The sequence below is a fragment of the Schistocerca serialis genome, chromosome 12, assembly GCF_023864345.2.
Source record: "Schistocerca serialis cubense isolate TAMUIC-IGC-003099 chromosome 12, iqSchSeri2.2, whole genome shotgun sequence".
NCBI classification, from domain to species: Eukaryota; Metazoa; Arthropoda; class Insecta; order Orthoptera; family Acrididae; genus Schistocerca; species Schistocerca serialis.
Window position 1 is genome coordinate 119,445,264 of NC_064649.1, and position 6,784 is coordinate 119,452,047.

Consider the following 6,784-nt stretch of genomic DNA (forward strand, 5'->3'; position numbering starts at 1 on the left):
TGTGTGTGTGTGTGTGTGTGTGTGTGTGTGTGTGTACTTCAGCATTTCAAGCATCATTGTAAAAGTGATCTATGAATGGATGAAACTACTATTACTACTGTTGCTGCTTCTGCTAGATCTACCCATTCTTCCAGCCTTAACTTAAGATGCACATCCAGACATCCAGGAGTCATTCTGTGGAAGGAGGTCACAGTCTGCTACTGTCCTCACCACCCCACTCCCCCATACAAATAGCAATAAAATATATGTAATTTTTCAGTAAAATAATAATTGATTTACATCAGCCTTTAGTGTGCTGCTTCAGCATAACATACAAGGAAGTGCAGTTAGAAGAAATATGGCGTTTGAATTGCATTATCCAAAGTTTGAGAACAATATGTGTCATACAATTAATTTAAGAACTATTACAATAACAAACTCTCACAAATTTAACATCATAATTAACTTACTATAAAGTCAAAGTCCGCTTGTGTCATTATTGTAGCTCCATCCAGCTTTATGAGATCTGGAAACTACAGCTGTGTAATCATATGAATGGTGTGAATGCTGTTTCTTTCAGCCATTTCCACCTATGTTGGGGAAGTCAGTCTTCATGTGATTTTGTCTTACTGGAGCATCATTTTCTTTCAGTCTTCCCTCATTCAGCTTTCTGTGGTTCACCTCTTCTACCTGTGGGAATACAAACTCCATTGGATTTGTTTTTGACAACAGGTATGACCAACAGGTTTACAACCATCTTTCCTAGGCTAGAATGTTACCATTCAGTCTGCAAGCCCATCTATGCAGGCAGGCCCTCACATAAGGAAATGAAAATTATCTCATCTTCAACATTGCATGTAAATTCTAGAAATGCTCACCATTTCTGAGGCCCTTAGCAATCATGCTGCTATGTTCTCCGAAAGTTAGCCGTGAAATTTGTAAATCAATATTTGAGCCCCTTAGGGCACATGTGATGTAACTCATACATAGAGATTGATTCAGATACAAAGAACATATTTCAGTTGATTATTTATGGAAAACTGAGAAAGATAGAAACACATTGCACATGTCACAGGATAGAGGAAGGTTCAAAGTTTTATGTTTGCACAGACACTACAGTGTACATTCAACATGAGTACCATGCATTTCTCAAGAAACATGGAAACGTTAGTCCATTTCATACCACACATGGATCAACAGATCTTTGTTTATGAAATTCGAAGCTTCAACAGTTCGATTTCTTAGATCTTGAAGAGCATCTGCAATAGGTGGGACAAAGACTCTGCCATTTATGCACCCCACAGGAAAGAGTCATGAGTTGTGAGGTCTGGCAACCTGGGAGGCCAAAAATAATGAACAAGATCTTGATGTCCACCACTACAAATTTAATGTTGTGGAATGAAGTTGTTAAGATAATGCAGTACTTCAAGATGAAAGTGAGGTGGGACTCTGTCATGCATAAAAATGAAATTATTGGAATCATTGAAGAAACAACCAGTTCTGCAGAGTGTCCCGGTATGACATTCTTGTCTCAGTTTTCTCTGAAAAAAAGCAATGTCCATAAGCTTTGTGGACAGAAATGGTGTAAAACACATTCAGTTTTTGTGAGTCTCTTTTATGTTTGATGACAATGCCAGGTTTTATTGGCCACAAATTCTTACATTATAGCAGTTTACTTTACCCAATAGGTGAAACATCAATTTGTCCAAAAAGATGAGTTGTTCAGAAAAAGTGTCCTCTGCTATATATTGGAAAATTGAAATGCAAAATTTGTACCTTCAATTACAGAATGCAATTGCTCGACTAACTGCAGATTGTAAGGCTTCATAGGCAGGCATTGTTTCAGAAAATGCCACAACAATGTTTGAGGAAGTTGAAGTTCCTGGCCTACTCAACTTGTGGACTTCAAAAGGCACCATGTGAACACATCCTGGATACGCTCAACATTTTCATCAGACATTTGTGGCCAACCAGCACTCTTCCCTTTGCATATGCAACCATTTTCCAAGAATTTTGTTTGCCACTGATAAATATGCTTTTGCAGTGGCAGCTGCTTGCTGAATTGATGGCAGTAATGTGCACTGCACATGAACAATGGATTGACTTCATGCAAATTCCAACACACAAAATGATTTCTCGTATGGTGTAGTCACCATGTAGCTACAAACAGCAGTTCAGTTGTGTTGAAACTTTGAAATTTTTTCTATCCAATGATATGCACAATGTGTTTGTATCATTTGCTATTTATCTGTAATAAACATTTGAAATCTGTTCTATCTTTTAGAATCACCCTGCACTTCTTTTGAGATATTCAATGGTTTATGAAGCTTCTTATACTTCTTCCCCTTCCCAAAACGTTTTTGCTTATGCTGATTGGCAACCTGCATAAGCAGAAACTGAAGTGCCTCATGGTGGGGACATTCCAATAATAATGTCCGCTGCTTGTTGTTTGTTGTTGTGGTCTTCAATCCTGAGACTGGTTTGATGCAGCTCTCCATGCTACTCTATCCTGTGCAAGCTTCTTCATCTCCCAGTACCTACTGCAGCCTACATCCTTCTGAATCTGCTTAGTGTATTCATCTCTTGGTCTCCCTCTATGAATTTTGCCCTCCACGCTGCCCTCCAATACTAAAATGATGATCCCGTGATGCCTCAGACCATGTCCTACCAACCGGTCCCTTCTTCTTGTCAAGTTGTACCACAAACTCCTCTTCTCCCCACTTCTATTCAATACCTCCTCATTAGTTATGTGATCTACCAATCTAATCTTCAGCATTCTTCTGTAGCACCACATTTCAAAAGCTTCTATTCTCTTCTTGTCCAAACTATTTATCGTCCGTGTTTCACTTGCATACAGGGCTACACTCCAGACAAATACTTTCAGGAATGACTTCCTGACACTTAAAACTATACTCGATGTTAACAAATTTCTCTTCTTCAGAAACGCTTTCCTGACCATTGCCAGTCTACATTTTTTTTCCTCTTTACTTCGACCATCATCAGTTATTTTGCTCCCCAAATAACATAACTCCTTTACTACTTTAAGTGTCTCATTTCCTAATCTAATTCCCTCAGCATCACCCAACTTAATTTGACAACATTCCATAATCCTCATTTTGCTTTTGTTGATGTTCATCTTATATCCCCCTTTCAAGACACTGTCCATTCAGTTCAACTGCTCTTCCAAGTCCTGCTGTCTTTAACAGAATTACAATGTCATCAGTGAACCTCAAAGTTTTTATTTCTTCTCCATGGATTTTAACACCTACTCCAAAATTTTCTTTTGTTTCCTTTACTGCTTGCTCCATATACGGATTGAATAACATCGGGGATAGGCTACAACCTTGTCTCACTCCCTTCCCAACCACTGCTTCCCTTTCATGTCCCTTGACTCTTATAACTGCCATCTGGTTTCTGTACAAATTGTAAATAGCCTTTCGCTCCCTGTATTTTACCGCTGCCACCTTTAGAATTTGAAAGAGAGTATTCCAGTCAACATTGTCGAAAGCTTTCTCTAAGTCTACAAATGCTTGAAATGTAGGTTTGCCTTTCCTTAATCTTCCTTCTAAAATAAGTCGTAAGGTCAGCATTGCCTCAGGTGTTCCAACATTTCTACAGAGTCCAAATTGATCTTCCCCAAGGTTGGCTTCTACCAGTGTTTCCATTCGTCTATAAGGAATTCGCATTAGTATTTTGCAGCTGTGACTTATTAAACTGATAGTTCGGTAATTTTCACATCTGTCGACACCTGCTTTCTTTGGGATTGGTATTATTATATTCTTCTTGATGTCTGAGGGTATTTCGCCTGTTTCATACATCTTGCTCACCAGATGGTAGAGTTTTGTCAGGACTGGCTCTCCCAAGACCGTCAGTAGTTCTAATGGAATGTTGTCTACTCCGGGGGCCTTGTTTCGACTCAGGTCTTTCAGTGCTCTGTCAAACTCTTCACGCAGTATCATATCTCCCATTTCATCTTCATCTACATCCTCTTCCATTTCCATAATATTGTCCTCAAGTACGTCGCCCTTGTATATACTCCTTCCACCTTTCTGCTTTCCCTTCTTTGCTTAGAACTGGGTTTCCATCTGAGCTCTTGATATTCATAGAAGGGGCTGTGTTTTCTCCAATTTTCCTGTAGGCAGTATCTATCTTACCCCAAGTGAGATAAGCCTCCACATCCTTACATTTGTCCTCTAGCCATCCCTGCTTAGCCATTTTGCACTTCCTGTCGATCTCATTTTTGGGACGTTAGTATTCCTCTTTGCCTGCTTCATTTAGTGCATTTTTATATTTTCTCCTTTCATCAATTAAATTCAATATTTCTTCTGTTACCCAAGAATTTCTACTAGCCGCTGCTTAGCTGAGTGGTAACACGTTTCCCTACCATGCAGTGGGCCCAGGTTCGATTGCTGGCTGGGTTGGAGATTTTCTCCACTCGTGCACTGGATGTTGGGCTGCCTTCATCATCATTACAACACCACCAATGTGCAAGTCAACCAATGTGGCATCACCTGAAATAAGACTTGCATTTTGCAGCCAAACTTCCCCAGATAGGGCCTCCTGGCCATTGGTGCCACATGATCATACGAGGTGCGACAATAAAGTAATATGACTGATGTGAAAAAAAATGTTGCTTACCATTTTAGTCAAATTTAGTGTTGTCTCCTTCAAAGTAGTTCCCTTCTGATTGCACACACTTTTTTCAGCGCTTCTGCCATTGATGGTAACATTTCTGGAACTCATCTTCCTTAATATCCTCCAAGACTCTTGTCACAGCTTTTTGGACATCTTGTGTTGTTTGAAAATGGTATCTCTTGACTGCCGTTTTGTCTCTTCAAAACAGAAAAAAGTTGTACGGAGTGATATCTGGTGAATAAGGTGATTGTGGTAGTACTGAAATTTGGTTTGAGGTAAAACATTGCTGTACTGACAGAGCAGTATGGGATGGCACATTATCGTGATGCAGAATCCAATTATCAGCAATGTTGGCACAGACACGAAGAACTCTTTTACGAAGTCTTTCTAAAATTTCTTTGTAGTAATATTGGTTAATGTTTGTCCAGGAGGCACCCACTCTTTATGAACAATTCCCCTGGAGTCAAAGAAGCACACAAGCATGCATTTCACTTTTGACTTTGACATGTAAGCTTTTTTTGGTCTGGGTGATCCCTTTGAGCACCATTGCGAACTTTGGCGTTTTGTCTCTGGATCATACTGAAAAAAACAACTTTCATCACCCATGATAACATGGCTCAACAATTCTGGATTGATTTCCGTTTGGTCTAACAGATTGTCTGCCACATTTTTCTGTATTTCTCCCTGTTGTGGTGTGAGATTTTTGGGGACCATTTTTGCACAAATCTTTCTCATACCAAGATCGTCAGTTATTATTAGACAAACCATTTCTCGATTGATGTTCAGTTCTTCTGCAATCATTTTGATGGATAATCTTTGATCAGTTCACACACCCTGGCCAAGTTGACATCCGTCTGTGAGGTTGATGGTCGTCCACTGTGGTCTTCATCTTCAATATTCATTCAGGCCTTCACTAAACGTTTTATGCCAACTAAAAACTTGAGCTCTTGACATAACCTCCTCTCCAAAAGCCTTCTTAAGCTTACAGTAAGTTGCTGTCATGTTTTCACCCAATTCGACACAAAAAGAAATGGCATACCGTTGTGTAATATTATGCAGTTCCATTTCCATGATGAGAGACACAAACACATGTTAACTTATTACAGTACAAATCACAACTGAGCAGTTGCATCGATGTGCCACTTGGACTAGAAGCAACTTATTGAGCAAGGTCAAAGATATCGTGCCTGCGAAAGCCTGTAGGGTTGCCACATCTTGCAAAGAAAATCAGTCTCATTACTTCATTGTCGCACCTCATATATCAACAATTAAGTATGAATATCTGAAACAGAACATATTTTATTCATAAGTTTCAGTTCTGAATGTTTTACGCACAAATCAATGTCTATCACTGCAAAAAAAAAAAAAAAATAAATAAATAAATAAATAAATAAATAAAAAATCAGAAAATGGAATTGACAAAAGTTTCTCCCACAAAAATTCATAAACGGAAACAGTATCTTCCAGTAATCACAGTTAACTAAATATTTGATCACTACTTTACATATGAATCACTGTCTGGTGAGTAGTCTATTAGTAAAGACATCCAATGAATAAATTAAGTCTGTTCAACAAAATATTGCCTCTGTTGGCATATAAGAAGAAGTTTGAATTACACTGGCGAAAACCAAATTCCACATTTAAAGCACCTTTGTTAACTTAAAGTTCGCTACATCAGTGTGAGACAAGCCTGCTGATCAGATTGGCCAAAATCGAGTTCTGGGGAGCCACCGCACTTCCAGCAGAACGGCACACTGGCAGAGTGGTCTGATGACAAGCGAGCAGTGTAGCATCCAGCAGTGATCAGCTGCATGATCAGTGGCATCAGGAAGCTGACTGTGATGAAGCTGTTTGTGGAGCTGCCAGCACAGCTCGAAATACTCTGGTGGCAATTGCATACAGGATTCCTGCTGGTGGCAGGATGTGTTTGCCGAAGCATGACGTGGTGCAGCATTCTCCACTGATGAAGCTGGTGATGCGCATGTGACCTCACTGCTCAACCTCCGTACCCAAGGGGCCTTCTGCCACTGGCTGTTAAACTATCCGAACGCTCGCCTGCAGCCAACGGCCTGCTGCAGGCATTGAGTGGTAGGCCACCCACAATGCTGTTTTGGTGGTTTGGCATTTGCGCATAGTTGCAACATGCCAGAAATGTTTCAAGTAGGAAAAG